The sequence below is a fragment of the Artemia sp. Qi Xiang Cuo genome, chromosome 7 (assembly GCF_049724085.1).
Source record: "Artemia sp. Qi Xiang Cuo chromosome 7, ASM4972408v1, whole genome shotgun sequence".
Classification (NCBI taxonomy): Eukaryota; Metazoa; Arthropoda; class Branchiopoda; order Anostraca; family Artemiidae; genus Artemia; species Artemia sp. Qi Xiang Cuo.
Window position 1 is genome coordinate 25261177 of NC_142800.1, and position 16497 is coordinate 25277673.

Below are 16497 nucleotides of genomic sequence, written 5' to 3' on the forward strand. Positions count from 1 at the left end.
GAGATCAAGATATTTCCCTTGTTCAAGCCAAGGGACAGAAAGTTTCCTATACAGGGGTTTCAGACAAGGTGGTTCTAATGGCTTAGTTTTTGTTTTGATCTGACGCTCTTTTTAAGAGTTATGGGTTTTTATATTTCTTAACATTGGACGTAATCGTCTCTTACTAGGTTGCTAGCTATCGCTGCAACCCGGATTCACATACATAGCTATGAGTGGCAGCGTGGCCGAGTAAGAGACTGATCGTCTCTTACTAGGCTGCTAGCTACCGCTGCAACCCATATTTATGTACAAAAATTAAATATCTTAGGAAAGACTGCAGTATGAAAAGACATCAAAAATGCAGTTTTTAGTGCAAAAATTTATTCTCTTTTAGGAATAATTTATTTAGTTACAAAAGCTTTTTAACCTAATTAATTTCCTTTAAAATGAGCCATTGAACAACTCTCTACGATGTTCCAGTGCTAAGCTATCTGTGGAAAAGAAAGAAGAAAGAAAAAAATATGCCATTTAGGCAGAATGTTGTAGTAGCTGCCAATTTTCTTGATTTTCAAGCCAATATATTTCCATTGCTGTTCAAGCCAAATGACAGAAAGGTTACTAGGTTGTGCCAACTACTGCAATAATGATTTTTTAAAACATGTTTTAAACTTTTAGTTACAATGGGCTTCGGTTTATCTTTTACCTGATTGCATCTATAGGTACAACCATCACTTAGAGCTCGTTCTTTACTATACAATTGTGGATCTAGCAAAAATAAATATGATGATTTGTTTTAACATTTCAGTTACTATGGCCTAGATTTCGTTCTTTGTTACTGTTTTCAAAAACGTGTTTCTTTACTTTTTGGTTACTATGGGCTCTGGTTCGCCTTTCACTAGGTTATGCCAACTACAGCAATTATGATTTTTCAAAACATATTTTTAACTTTTAGTTAAAATATGCTTCGGTTTGTCTTTTACTTGATTGCAGCTTTAGGTACAACCATCATTTAGAGCTCGTTCTTTACTATACAAATGTGGGTTTAGAAAAAATTTCCCGTATAATAAATCATAAACTGTTTAAATCAAATCCTTTAGTGTGATTAGCTTAACGCAGCGGAAGTGCGTTGGACGTTTGCCCCGGAGATGGATGGATCGAAATCTCATCAAAACCTCGCTGGGCCTAAGGTCTAGCGTTCTTTGGTTAGGTTTAGATCCACCGAAATCTAGGCCATAGTAACTGAAATGTTAAAATAAATCATCATATTTATTTTTGCTAAATCCACAATTTTATAGTAATTTACGAGCTCTAAATGATGGTTGTAGCTATATCAAGTAAAAGACAAACCGAAGCCCATTGTAACTAAAAGTTTAAAACATGTTTTGGAAAATCATTATTGCAGTAGTTGGCACAACCTAGTAACCTTTCTGTCATTTGGCTTGAACAGCAAGGAAAATATATTGGCTTGAAAATCAAGAAAAGTGGCGGCTACTGAAACATTCTACCTAAACGGTATATTTTTTTTTTCTTTCTTCTTTCTTTTCCACAGATAGCTTTGCACTGGAACATCGTAGAGAGTTATTCAATGGCCCATTTTAAAGAAATTAATTGGGTTAAAATTCTTTTGTAACTAAAATAAATTATTTCTAAAAGAGAATAAATTTTTCCATTAAAAACTGCAGTTTTTATGTCTTTTCATACTGAAGTCTTTTCAAAGATGTTTGATTTTTGTGCATAAATCCGGGTTGCAGCGGTAGCTAGCAATGTAGTAAGAGACGATCACGTCCAATGTTAAGAACTATAAAAACCCATAACTCCTAAAAAAAAGAGTCAGTTCAAAACAAAAAGTACACCATTAGAACCGCTGTGCTAAGCTGCTCACACTTTAGAATGAGCCATTAAACTGCTCTCTACGATTTTCCAGTGCCCAGTTAGCTGAGGAGAAAGAAAAAATGGGGGGGGGGGAAATGCTGTCGATGGAGAATATCGCAGTTAAAGGAAATTTTCGTGTTTTTAAAGCCAACATATTTTCTTTGTCGTTTAAGCCAAGAGACTGTAAGTTTCCTTTGTAAGAGTTTCAAAAAGGCAAATCTAATACTGTACTTTGTGATTCGATCTGACTCTATTTTTAGGAGTTATGGGTTATTGTATCTTTTAATATGGGACATTTATGCTTCTTACTTGGTTGCAACCTGTCGCTACAACCCGGATATCTTGTTGAAAGATAATCGTGGATAAATATTGTATTCACTTATTACGTCATATATAATAATAACCTACGATTATGACATCATTCATCAAGTTTGTACACGAAGATGCAGTTTTTTTTTTGTAAAAAGTGATACTGTTTTAAAAGCAATTTTTTTAATTACAAAACAAAATATATATAGTAATTCTCTTTAAAACCCGCTATTAAACAGCTCTCTGTGATTTTGCCAGTGCCGAGATAGCCGAGAGGAAAAAACAAAAAAAGATGCCGTCGATTTCGAATATCGTAGGTCAAGCCACTTTTTTTGTTTTTCAAGCAAGCATATTTTCTTTGTTGTTCAAGCCTAGAGACTGTAAATTTCCTATATAAAAGTTTAAAACAAGGCAGTTCTAATAGTGTACTTTGTGCTTCTACCCGACATTATTTTAAGGAATTATGGGCTATTGTATTTCTTAGCATGGGACGTGATCATCTCTTACTAGGCTGCTAGCTACCGCTGCAACCCGGATATCATAAATGAATACCAGTGGCTTTAATCTGGGAAGTTGATTTCTTCTATAAGACGTTTTCTGCATTCCCCGTCTTGGATTCAAAAAAAAATTCGTGGTATTTTCATTGAAAAGGGGCTGAATTCTTTTTTGAAATTTTATATAGTTTACAAAAGTCGGTGGTAAAAAATCCAATAACCATTTGCCGTAATTAAAGTTCCCAAGCCGGATTAAATTCCCCGTGCATTTTTTTTTGGAAATAGTCAGTAACTATTAACTACTGAAATTTAAATTCAACTAAGATTCGGTATAACTACTAAAGCGATTGTTGTTGGCCTTAGACGGCTTGGTTCTGAGGTGAGTTGTTAGCAGTAGTATTAGTAATGACTAAAGCCCCTTGTGGTTGTTAATGAGAAAATAATTAACATAATCAGTAGAACGGCCACTGGGCTCTCATATATTAAAGTTTCGACTATTTAGTTAAATTGTTAAGAGGAGGAGTTATGGGTTTTTATAATTCTTAACATTGGAAGTGATCGTCTCTTTCTAGGTTGCTAGCTACCGCTGCAACCCGGACTATGACGACATTCATTATTTATCTACTGGGGTTTCAGAAAAGGTGGTTCTAATGATGTACTTTTGTTTTGATCTGACTCTATTTTTTTATATTTCTTAGCATTGGACTGATCGTCTCTTACTAGGTTGCTAGCTAATGCTGCAACCCGGGTTCACATATATGGTTATGAGAGGCAGCGTAACCGAGTAAGATACTCATCGTCTCTTACTAGGTTGCTAGCTACCGTTGCAACCTGGATTTATGTACAAAAATCAAATATCTTTGAAAAGACTGCAGTATGAAAAGGCATCAAAAATGCAGTTTTTAGTGGAAAAATTTATTGTCTCTTAGGAATAATTTATTTTAGTTACAAAAGACTTTTAACCCAATTAATTTCCTTTAAAATGAACCATTGAACAACCCTCTACGATGTTTCAGTGCTAAGCTATCTGTGGAAAAGAAAGAAGAAAGAAAAAAATATGCCGTTTAGGCAGAATGTTGTAGTAGCCGCCACTTTTCTTGATTTTCAAGCCAATATATTTCCCTTGCTGTTCAAGTCAAATGACAGAAAGGTTACTAAGTTTTGCCAACTACTGCAATAATGATTTTTCAAAACATATTTTAAACTTATAGTTACAATAGGCTTCGGTTTGTCTTTTAGTTGATTGCAGCTATAGCTACAAGCATCACTTAGAGCTTGTTCTTTACTATAAAATTGTGGATTTAGCAAAAATAAATATGATGATTTATTTTAACATATCAGTTATTTTGACCTTGATTTCGTTCTTTGTTACTGTTTTCAAAAACGTGTTTTTTTCACTTTTTAGTTACATTGGGCTCTGGTTCTCTTTTCACTAGGTTATCCCTACTGCAGCAATTATGATTGTTCGAAACATATTTTAAACTTTAATTTAAAATATAGTTCGGTTTGTCTTATACTTGATTGCAGCTTCAGTTACAACAATCATTTAGAGATCATTCTTTACTCTTCAATTGTGGTTTTAGAAAAAAATTCCAGTATGAGATATCATAAACTATTTTAATCAAACTCATTAGTGTGAGCAGCTTAGCGCAGCGGAAGTGCATTGGGCGTTTGCCCCAGAGATGGATGGATCGAAATCTCATCGAACCTCGCTGGGCCTAAGGTCTGGCGTTCTTTGGTTAGGTTTCGATCTACCGACCTCTGAACCTGCTCTGAAGATTCTTATCAAGGTATTTCCCTTGTTCAAGCCAAGGGACAGAAAGTTTCCTATACAGGGGTTTCAGACAAGGTGGTTCTAATGGCTTACTTTTTCTTTTGATCTGACGCTTTTTTTTAGGAGTTAAGGGTTTTCATATTTCTTAACATTGGACGTAATCGTCTCTTACTAGGTTGCTAGCTACCGCTGCAACCCGGATTCACATATATAGCTATGAGAGGCAGCGTGGCCGAGTAAGAGACTGATCGTCTCTTACTAGGTTGCTAGCTACCGCTGCAACCCATATTTATGTACAAAAATTAAATATCTTTGGAAAGATTGCAGTATGAAAAGACATCAAAAATGCAGTTTTTAGTGCAAAAATTTATTCTCTTTTAGAAATAATTTATTTTAGTTACAAAAGATTTTTAACCCAATTAAATTCCTTTAAAATGAGCCATTGAAAAACCCTCTACGATGTTCCAGTGCTAATCTATCTGTGGAAAAGAAAGAAGAAAGAAAAAATATGCCGTTTAGGCAGAATGTTGTAGTAGCCGCCACTTTTCTTGATTTTCAAGCCAATATATTTCCCTTGCTGTTCAAGCCAAATGACAGAAAGGTTACTAGGTTGTGCCACCTACTGCAATACTGATTTTTTAAAACATGTTTTAAACTTTTAGTTACAATGGGCTTCAGTTTGTCTTTTCCTGGATTGCAGCTATAGCTACAACCATCATTTAGAGCTTGTTCTTTACTATAAAATTGTGGATCTAGAAAAAATAAATATGATGATTTGTTTTAACATTTCAGTTACTATGGCCTAGATTTCGTTCTTTATTACTGTTTTCAAAAACGTATTTTTTTCACTTTTTAGTTACTATGGGCTCTGGTTCGCCTTTCACTAGGTTATGTCAACTACGGCAATTATGATTTTTCAAAACATATTTTTAACTTTTAGATAACATATGTTTCGGTTTGTCTTTTACTTGATTGCAGCTTTAGGTATAACCATCATTTAGAGCTCGTTCTTTACTGTACAAATATGGGTTTAGAAAAAATTTCCCGTATAATATATAATAAACTGTTTAAATCAAATCCTTTAGTGTGAGCAGCTTAACGCAGCAGAAGTGCGTTGGACGTTTGCCCCGGAGATGGATGGATCAAAATCTCATCAAACCTCGCAGGGCCTAAGGTCTAGCGTTCTTTGGTTAGGTTTTGATCCACCGAAATCTAGGCCATAGTAACTGAAATGTTAAAATAAATCATCATATTTATTTTTGCTAAATCCACAATTTTTTAGTAAAGAACGAGCTCAAAATCAAGTAAAAAAAATTGTACTGAAAAGTTGAAAAGTAGCAACTCACATCAGAACCAAGCCGTCTAAAGCCAAAAACAATCGCTTTAGTAATTCTACCGAATCTTGGTGGAATTTAAATTTCAGTAGTTAATAATTACGGACTATATAAAAAAAATATGCATGGGGACTTTAATCCAGCTTGGGCACTTTAATTATGGCAAATGGTTATTGGCTTTTTTACCATCAACTTTTGTAAACTATATAAAATTAAAAAAAAGAATTCAGCCCCTTTTCAATGAAAATACCACGAATTTTTTTTTGAATCCAAGACGGGGAATGCAGAAAACGTCTTATAGAAAAAATCAACTTCCCAGATTAAAGCCACTGGTATTCATTTATAATATCCGGGTTGCAGCGGTAGCTAGCAGCCTAGTAAGAGATGATCATGTCCCATGCTAAGAAATACAATAGCCCATAATTCCTAAAAATAATGCCGGGTAGAAGCACAAAGTACACTATTAGAACTGCCTTGTTTTAAACTTTTATATAGGAAATTTACAGTCTCTTGGCTTGAACAACAAATAAAATATGCTTGCTTGAAAAACAAAAAAAGTGGCTTGACCTACGATATTCAAAATCAACGAGAAAAAAACAAAAAAAAGAGGCCGTCGATTTCGAATATCGTAGGTCAAGCCACTTTTTATTGTTTTTCAAGCAAGCATATTTTCTGCTTGCAAGCAAGCATATATAGAGACTGTAAATTTCCTATATAAAGCGAGATTAGATCCTATATATAAGCGAGATCAAGATATTTCCCTTGTTCAAGCCAAGGGACAGAAAGTTTCCTATACAGGGGTTTCAGACAAGGTGGTTCTAATGGCTTACTTTTTGTTTTGATCTGACGCTTTTTTTAGGAGTTATGGGTTTTTATATTTCTTAACATTGGACGTAATCGTCTCTTACTAGGTTGCTAGCTACCGCTGCAATTCGGATTCACATACATAGCTATGAGTGGCAGCGTGGCCGAGTAAGAGACTGATCGTCTCTTACTAGGCTGCTAGCTACCGCTGCAACCCATATTTATGTACAAAAATTAAATATCTTTGGAAAGACTGCAGTATGAAAAGACATCAAAAATGCAGTTTTTAGTGGAAAAATTTATTCTCTTTTAGGAATAATTTTTTTTAGTTACAAAAGCTTTTTAAACCAATTAATTTTCTTTAAAATGAGCCATTGAACAACTCTCTACGATGTTCCAGTGCTAGGCTATCTGTGGAAAAGAAAGAAGAAAGAAAAAATATGACGTTTAGGCAGAATGTTGTAGTAGCCGCCAGTTTTCTTGATTTTCAAGCCAATATATTTCCTTCGCTGTTCAAGCCAAATGACAGAAAGGTTACTAGGTTGTGCCAACTACTGCAATAATGATTTTCCAAAACATGTTTTAAACTTTTAGTTACAATGGGCTTCGGTTTGTCTTCTACTTGATTGCAGCTATAGCTACAACCATCACTTAGAGCTTGTTCTTTACTATAAAATTGTGGATCTAGCAAAAATAAATATGATGATTTATTTTAACATTTCAGTTACTATGGCCTAGATTTCGTTCTTTGTTACTGTTTTCAAAAACGTGTTTCTTTACTTTTTGGTTAATATGAGCTCTGGTTCGCCTTTCACTAGGTTGTGCCAACTACAGCAATTATGTTTTTTCAAAACATATTTAAACTTTTAGTTAAAATATGCTTCGGTTTGTCTTTTACTTGATTGCAGCTTTAGGTACAACCATCATTTAGAGCTCGTTCTTTACTATACAAATGTGGGTTTAGAAAAAATTTCCCGTATAATAAATCATAAACTGTTTAAATCAAATCCTTTAGTGTGATTAGCTTAACGCAGCGGAAGTGCGTTGGACGTTTGCCCCGGAGATGGATGGATCGAAATCTCATCAAACCTCGCTGGGCCTAAGGTCTAGCGTTCTTTGGTTAGGTTTAGATCCACCGAAATCTAGGCCATAGTAACTGTAATGTTAAAATAAATCATCATATTTATTTTTCCTAAATCCACAATTTTATAGCAATTTACGAGCTCTAAATGATGGTTGTAGCTATATCAAGTAAAAGACAAACCGAAGCCCATTGTAACTAAAAGTTTAAAACATGTTTTGGAAAATCATTATTGCAGTAGTTGGCACAACCTAGTAACCTTTCTGTCATTTGGCTTGAACAGCAAGGAAAATATATTGGCTTGAAAATCAAGAAAAGTGGCGGCTGCTGAAACATTCTACCTAAACGGTATATTTTTTTTCTTTCTTCTTTCTTTTCCACAGATAGCTTTGCACTGGAACATCGTACAGAGTTGTTCAATGGCTCATTTTAAAGAAATTAATTGGGTTAAAAATCTTTTGTAACTAAAATAAATTATTTCTAAAAGAGAATAAATTTTTCCACTAAAAACTGCAGTTTTTTTGTCTTTTCATACTGCAGTCTTTTCAAAGATGTTTGATTTTGTACATAAATCCGGGTTGCAGCGGTAGCTAGCAATGTAGTAAGAGACGATCACGTCCAATGTTAAGAAATATAAAAACCCATAACTCCTAAAAAAAGGAGTCAGTTCAAAACAAAAAGTACACCAGTAGAACCGCTGTGCTAAGCTGCTCACACTTTAGAATGAGCCATTAAACTGCTCTCTACGATTTTCCAGTGCCCAGTTAGCTGAGGAGAAAGAAAAAATGGGGGGAAAATGCTGTCGATGCAGAATATCGCAGTTAAAGCAAATTTTCTTGTTTTTAAAGCCAACATATTTTCTTTGTCGTTTAAGCCAAGAGACTGTAAGTTTCCTATGTAAGAGTTTCGAAAAGGCAGTTCTAATAGTGTACTTTGTGATTCGATCTGACTCTATTTTTAGGAGTTATGGGTTATTGTATCTCTTAATATGGGACTTGGACGCTTCTTACTATGTTGCAAATAGTCGCTGTAACCCCGATATCTTTTTGAAAGATAATAGTGTATAAATATTTTATTAACTTATTAAGTCATATATAATAATAAACTACGATTATGACATCTTTCATCAAGTTTGTATACGAAGATGCAGTTTTTTTTTGTGTAAAAAGTGATACTGTTTTAAAAGCAATCTTTTTAATTACAAAACAAAATAGGCATAGCAATTCTCTTTAAAACGATCTATTAAACAGCTCTCTGTGATTTTGCCAGTGCCCAGATAGCCGAGACGAAACAACGAAAAAAAGATGCCTTCGATTTCGAATATCGTAGGTCAAGCCACTGTTTTTGTTTTTCAAGCAAGCATATTTTCTTTGTTGTTCAAGCCAAGAGACTGTAAATTTCCTATATAAAAGTTTAAAACAAGGCAGTTCTAATAGTGTACTTTGTGCTTCTACCCGGCATTATTTTTAGGAATTATGGGCTATTGTATTTCTTAGCATGGGACATGATCATCTCTTACTAGGCCGCTAGCTACCGCTGCAACCCGGATATTATAAATGAATACCAGTGGCTTTAATCTGGGAAGTTGATTTTTTCTATAATACGTTTTCTGCATTCCCCGTCTTGGATTCAAAAAAAAATTCGTGGTATTTTAATTGAAAAGGGGCTGAATTCTTTTTTTCAATTTTATATAGTTTACAAAAGTTGATGATAAAGCCAATAACTACTTGCCATAATTAAAGTGCCTAAGCTGGATTAAAGTTCCCATGCATTTTTTTTGGATATAGTCCGTAATTATTAACTACTGAAATTTAAATTGAACCAAGACTCGGTAGAATTACCAAAGCGATTGTTTTTGGCTTTAGACAGCTTAGTTCTGAGGTGAGGTGCTAGCAGTAGTATTAGTAATGACTAAAGCCCCTTTTGGTTGTTAACGAGAAAATAATTAACATAATCAGTAGAACGGCCACTGGGTTCTCAGATATTAAAGTTTCGACTATTTAGTTAAATTGTTAAGAGATTGAGAAATCCCTTATTTTCTTTTCTCAAAAAGGTAAATTTGTATTCAAACGATTAAAATGTTTGCCTATATAACGAAATGGTAAATTGCTATTTTCAAGAATAATTTAGAGACTTTATTCATTGATGTGAAAAAATTTATGTACACGTGCATCTTTTTTATTAATTGGACCTTCTGAGTGGCATTCAAAGTAGCCAGATTTATGTCGAAAGATATTAGTAAAATGTTACCTAGATCATAAAGGAGGCGCTCCTAGGGTGAGGCCTTTCCATTGCACGTTGGAATGGTTGACCCCTGTGATTACCCCAAATGGGGGTAACTTAAAAGCGTAATTTTTACAGTGGGGGCTTCGTTCTCGTGGACCCCTTTCCACACATTGAAAAGTATTTTCATTTTGGCCCCTTTTATTTGTCACACATTTTGAATTTGAAAGGAAAAAGTAGAGAATTTGATGTTGTTCAAGACAATAACGAGACATGTCAAATTCATCATTGGGCTTTGAAAAGAGTAGTTTGTTTTGGCTCTGGTTCGTCTTTCACTAGGTTGTGGCAACTACTGCAATTATGATTTTTCAAAACATGTTTTAAACTTCTAGTTAGTATGGGCTTCAGTTTGTTTGATTGCATCTACAGCTACAACCATCATTTAGAGCTTGTTCTTTACTATAAAATTGTGAATTTAGCAAAGCTTTAGCGCATGATACATCATAAACCGTTACATTCTCTAACGTGAGCAGCTTAGCGCAGTGGAAGTGCGCTGGGTGTTTGCACCGGAGAAGGATGGATTGAAATCTCATCGAGCCTCCGTCGCTATCTTGGAAGTGTTTCATTAAACATACAACATTTCGTTTGGATATTACTATGAAGTTCTACCAGAGCATTTTTAGTCGACTTTTCAACAACATCCACTCTTTTAAAGAGAATTTTAATCTGTAATTTTGAATATTTTTTGTAATCCTGGTAAAACATTCGTAAAATATTTCTCAATTTAGAAAGATCAGCCTGCATTTTTGCCATCTTCTTGGACTTCTGAATGTAAACTTTTTTTTCGTCTTTATGCGCTCTTTGGTACAGCCTCGTAGAGGATCTGATTTTTTCATTATAGCTTTTGTCACCCCAGCAGCTACCCATTATTCTGGTAACAACTTTTTCTTATATATGTTTTGGTAATCTTCATCATTGTGATAAAACTCCTTGCTGTTTTGTTTGGCTCTCTCAATTTTTACTTTTCGATACGCTTTTCTGTTCGTTTTAATGTTTGATATTGCTCCTTACTTTCAGTTGCAAGACTTGTTTTTTTTATTTTTTTTAGCAGGGGAAAACATGCGGATAAATTTTTTTAAAGAGAAGTAAAGAGCCTCACTAAACTAAAAATAAGCAGAAATATTGTCAAATATTTTTCAAAGTAAAAACTAGTAGAGATGCTATAATATCTCGTGTCACGCACCCGTGCTGCCACCTATAACTTTTTTTACATAATTCATGGATGGTTATGTGTGTTGGTCGATTTATTTGATGTTTTTCATGGATGTTTTATGGATTTTGTCAGTGAGAATTTGAAAAACAGGAACTTTGACAAATTTATGTGTGTTTTCTTGGATGTTTTATGGTTTTTGTCAGTGAGAATTTGAAAAACAGGAATTTTGTCACTTTCATGGATTATTGAGTCATTAACCAAACCGTTTCCGGGCAAAGTTAATGATACTTCCTTCCTGTTCTTGTTCGAGCCAAATGTTATGAGTTTCCGGGGAACACCTGTGCTGTCAGTCATTAATCAAATTGTTTCCGGGAAACAGTTAACTAATGTCTGACAGATGACGTAAAGTTAATTAATGTCTTTGGATTTCGAACAGAAATGTTTCCGAGGCAAAGTTTAGATCACACATGACAGATGATGTAATGATTGATTGAATTGTCTCCGGCGCGAAGTTTATTAATGTCTGGAGTTCTTCCAGAAGAATCGTTTCCGAGGCAAAGTTTAGATCTTAGCGATGAATTGTTTTAGCGCGGGAATCAGGTTTCCAAATAATTGAAATGCGCCAGCGCAGAGATGCCAAACAAAGGGAACATGCTGAAATTCCGTTTAGGGATAATTTTGGCGAAACCGTTTTAGCTATTTTATGGAATTATTTCGACGAAACAGTTAGAGACATTATAAAATATGATTTTTGAAAAGATTTTAGAAGAGAATTTAATGGTGAAACTCTGTGGTCGTTATAATACACAAGTTCCATTTGAACAGTGTTGTGAGGTCCTCTACCCCAACCCCAAAGGGCTCCAACCCCCTACCCCAACCCCAAAGGGTTCCGATCCCCCTACCCCAACCACAAAGGGTTCCAATCTCCCTACCTCAACCCCGAAGGAAGCCCCCGGTCCTCAAGCGTCCCCCCCCGCTCCCCAAGGGCCCCCAGCCCCCCAAAGGCTCTCCCCGGGCCCCCAAAGGCCCTCCCCCGGTCCTCAAGGATCCACCGGGCTCCCAAAGGACCATTCGACCCTCAAGAGCCCCCCAGACCCCCAAAGGCCCTTCCCCAGTCCCCAAAGGCCCCCTGGACCCCCAAAGGCCCTCCCCGATCCTCAAAGGCTCCCCAGGCTCCCAAAGGGCCCCCGAACCCCCAAAGACCCCCCTCCAGTCCCCAAAGGTCCACCCGGCTCCCCAAGGGCCCCCGGCGCCCCCAAAGACACCGGAGCCCCACATTATAATACTTTTTTAAGGCTTTATTATATCTTTTCAGAACAAATTATTATTTTAGGGAATTATTTCGGCGAAACAGTTAGAGACATTTTAAAATATTATTTTTGAAGAGATTTTAGAAGAGGATTTGAGAGTCAAACTCCGTGGTCGTTATAATACACAAGTTCCATTTGAACAGTGTTGTGAGGTCCTCTACCCCAACCCCAAAGGGTTCCGATCCCCCACCCCAACCCCGAAGGAAGCCACGGTACTCACAGGTCCCCCCCAGCTCCCCAAGAACCCCAGCCATCCCCCCGCCCCACAAAGACCTTCCCAAGCCCTTCTCTGGTCCTCCCAGGGCCCCCGGAGCTCCCCCCGGTACCCCGAACCCCCGCGATCCTCCCTCCCGTCTTCCAAGGCCCCCTGGGCCTGCGACCCGCCACTGGCCCGGACTGCGCCGCAGGGGGATGCGCCGCGGGTCGGGGGAAGCGCCGCAGGGATGCGCCGCAGGGATGCGCCGCGTTTTGTTAGAGTTCTAGTTTACTTTAATTTTAGTTAAGAGTTTGATGTTTTACCTTTGAGTTTCAGTTAGAGTTCTTGTTTAGTTTTAGTTAAGAGTTTAGAGTTTTTAGCGTAGAGTTTTTGTTGAAGTTCTAGTTTAGTTTAGTTTTAGTTAATAGTTTAGAGTTTTAGCTTAGAGTCTTAGCTTAGAGTTTTTGTTAGAGTTCTAGTTTATTTTAATTTTAGTTAAGAGTTTGATGTTTTACCTTTGAGTTTCAGTTAGAGTTCTAGGTTAGTTTAGTTTTAGTTAAGAATTTAGAGTTTTTAGCTTAGAGTCTTAGCTTAGAGTTTTTGTTGAAGTTCTAGTTTAGTTTAGTTTTAGTTAATAGTTTAGAGTTTTAGCTTAGAGTCGTAGCTTAGAGTTTTTGTTAGAGTTCAAGTTTATTTTAATTTTATTTTAGAGTTTAGAGTTTTAGCTTAGTCTTAGCTTAGAGTTTCTTTGTTAGAGTTCTAGTTTAGTTTAATTTTAGTTAAGAGTTTGATTTTTTTACCTTTGAGTTTCAGTTAGAGTTTTAGTTTAGTTTTAGTTAAGAGTTTGGTGTTTTACCTTAGAGTCTTAGCTTAGAGTTTTAATTTGAGTTCTAGTTTAGTTTAGTTTTAGTTAAGATTTTAGAATTTTAGCTTAGAGTTTTTTTGTTAGAGTTCTAGTTTAGTTTAATTTTAGCTAATAGTTTGATTTTTTTAAATATGAGTTTCAGTTAGAGTTCTAGTTTAGTTTTAGTTAAGAGTTTAGAGTTTTTAGCTTAGAGTTTTATTGAAGTTCTAGTTTAGTTTAGTTTTAGTTAAGAGTTTAGAGTTTTACCTTAGAGTATTAGCTTAGAGTTTTTGTTAGAGTTCTATTTTAGTTTAATTTTAGTTAAGAGTTTGATGTTTTACATTTGAGTTTCAGTTACAGTTCTAGTTTAGTTTAGTTTTAGTTAAGAATTTAGAGTTTTTAGCTTAGAGTCTTAGCTTAGAGTTTTTTTGTGTGTGTGTGTGTAAGTTTTTGTGTGTGTGTTTAAGTTTTTGTGTGTGTAAGTTTTGTGTGTGTGTGTAAGTTTTTTTGTGTGTTTCAGTTTTTATGTGTGTGTAATTTTCTGTGCGTGTGTAACTTTTTGTGTGTGTAAGTTTTTTTGTTTGTGTGTATTTTTTTTTGTGTGTGTTAGTTTTTTTGTGTGTGTATGTTTTTGTGTGTGAGTTTTTTTTTTTGTGTTTTTGTAATTTTTTGAATTTGTGTTATTTTTTTTGTGTGGGTAAGTTTTTTTTTTGTGTGTGTGTTTGTTTTTTTGTGTGTGTTTTATTTTGTGTGTGTGTGTGTTATTTTTTGTGTGTGTGTAAGTTTTTGTGTGTGTGTTAGTTTTTATGTGTGTTTAATTTTTCATCTGTGTGTAAGTTCTTTTGTGTGTGTAAGTTTTTGTGTGTGAGTAAGTTTTTGTGTGTGTGTTTAAGTTTTTGTGTGTGTGTAAGTTTTTTTGTGTGTGTTTTAGTTTTTGTGTGTGTTTAAGTTTCTGTGTCTTTGTGTTAGTTTATGTGTGTGTGTGTGTGTAATTTTGTGTGTGTTTAATTTTTTGTGTGTGTTTGATTTTTTTTGTGTGTGTAAGTTTTTGTTTGTGTGTGTTATTTTTTTTGTGTGTAAGTTTTGTGTATGCGTGTAATTTTTTTTGTGTGTGTAAGTTTTTGTTTGTGTGTTTTTTTTTGTGTGTGTGTAAGTTTTTGTGTGTGCGTTAGTTTTTTGTGTGTGTGTAAGTTTTTGTGTGTGTGTAAGTTTTTGTGTGTGTAAGTTTTTTGTGTGTGTGTATGTTTTTTTGTGTTTGTTATTTTTTGTGTGTTTGTTATTTTTTGTGTGTATTTTTTTTTGTGTGTGTGTAAGTTTGTTTGGGTTTTTATGTTTTTGTGTGTGTGTATTTGTTTGTGTGTGTGTATTATTTTGTGTGTGTGTGTAAGTTTTTGTGTTATTGATAGTAATTTTGTTTGTTTAAGTTTTTGTGTGTGTGTGTGTAATTGTTTATGTGTGTTTGTAAGTTTATTTGTGTGTTTGAGTTTTTGTGTGTGTGTATTCTGTTGTGTGTGTGTATGTTTTTTTTTGTGTGTGTATTTGTGGTGGTGTTTGTAAGTTTGTGTTTGTGGGTTTAATATTGATCGGTTTTGTTTTCGAGGTTTGGGGTGTATTTTCTTGTGTGTGTGTATGTTTTTTTTGTGTGTGTAATTTTTTGTGTGTGTGTAATTTTTTGTGTGTGTGTATGTTTTTGTGTGTGTGTATTTTTTTGTGTGTGTGTGTATTATTATGTGTGTGTGTATTTGATTGTGTGTGTGTAAGTTTGTGTGTGCGTGTAAGCTTTTTTGTGTGTTTGTAAGTTTTTTTGTGTGTGTGTAAGCTTTTGTGTGTGTGTGAGTTTTTGTGTGTGTACCCATATCAATTCTATTTTCCTAAAATAATATGAAAATTTCCACTTCAATTCAGATTTTTCTCAATTAGATGAAAGAATTTAAAATACTGTTCTAAATTTTTCATAGAAGATAGAAAAGTTCAAGTTCTCTTCTGAATTTTACCAAAGAACGTTTCAATTCTAATTTAACAAGAGAAAATAAAAATCTCCCACTTCAGTTTCAAGTTCACCGAGACATGAAAAATTTAAAGTTCACTTCTAAATTTTTGCATAGAGGATAGGAAAAGGTATACTCTGATTGTGGTTATTTTCCATGAAGATAAAAAGTGTCACTTTAATTCTAAATTTTCTTAAATTCAATTCCGACCTTTCTTAAAGAGATAAAAAAATTTAAAGTTCTGTTCCAAATATTTTCCCGGAAGAAGAAAAGTTCAACTTCGATTCTGAATTTTCTCAATGAAAATGAAATAAGTTATTGATCAATTCTATTCTCCCAAAATAATATAAAAAGTTTCCACTTCAGTTCAGATTTTTCTCAGAGATGAAAAAATTTAAAATACTGTTCCAAATTTTTCATAGAAGATAGAAAAGTTCAAGTTCTCTTCTGAATTTTACCAAAGAACACAAATCAATTCTAATTTCTCCAGAGAAAATAAAAAGCGTCCACAGATTATTTTCCATGAAGATAAAAAGTTTCACTTTAATTCTAAATTTTCTTAAATTCAATTCCGACCTTTCTCAAAGAGATGAAAAAATTTAAAGTTCTGTTCCAAATATTTTCCCGGAAGAAGAAAAGTTAAATTTCGATTCTGAATTTTCTCAATGAAAATGAAATAAGTTATTGATCAATTCTATTTTCCTAAAATAATATAAAATTTTAAACTTCAAATAAGATTTTTATAAAATAGATGAAAAAATTTAAAATAATGATAAAAATTTTTCTTACAAGATATAAAAGTTCAAGTTCTCATCTGAATTTTACCAAAGAACATAATTCAATTCTAATTTCTCCAGAGAATATAAAAAGCATCCACTTCAGTTTGAAGTTGACCAATAAATAAAAAATTTAAATTTCAGTTCTAAATTTTTCCGTAGAAGACAGGAAAAGTTTTGCTGTGATTTTGATTATTTCCTGTGAAGATGAAAAGTTTTACTTTAATTCTAAATTTGATCAAATTCAGTTTTGACTTTTCACATAGAGATGAAAAAATTTAAAGTTTTGTTCCAAATTTT

The 16497-nt window shown here is 34.4% G+C and overlaps 1 non-coding gene across 1 annotated transcript; it reads left to right on the top strand.

The window, feature by feature from the left end:
• The first annotated feature begins 9879 nt into the window (after positions 1 to 9879).
• Positions 9880 to 10035, top strand: LOC148950091 (U1 spliceosomal RNA). The gene has a single exon (XR_016142059.1). It is a non-coding gene; the product is annotated as a U1 spliceosomal RNA (small nuclear RNA).
• Positions 10036 to 16497: the final 6462 nt, after the last annotated feature.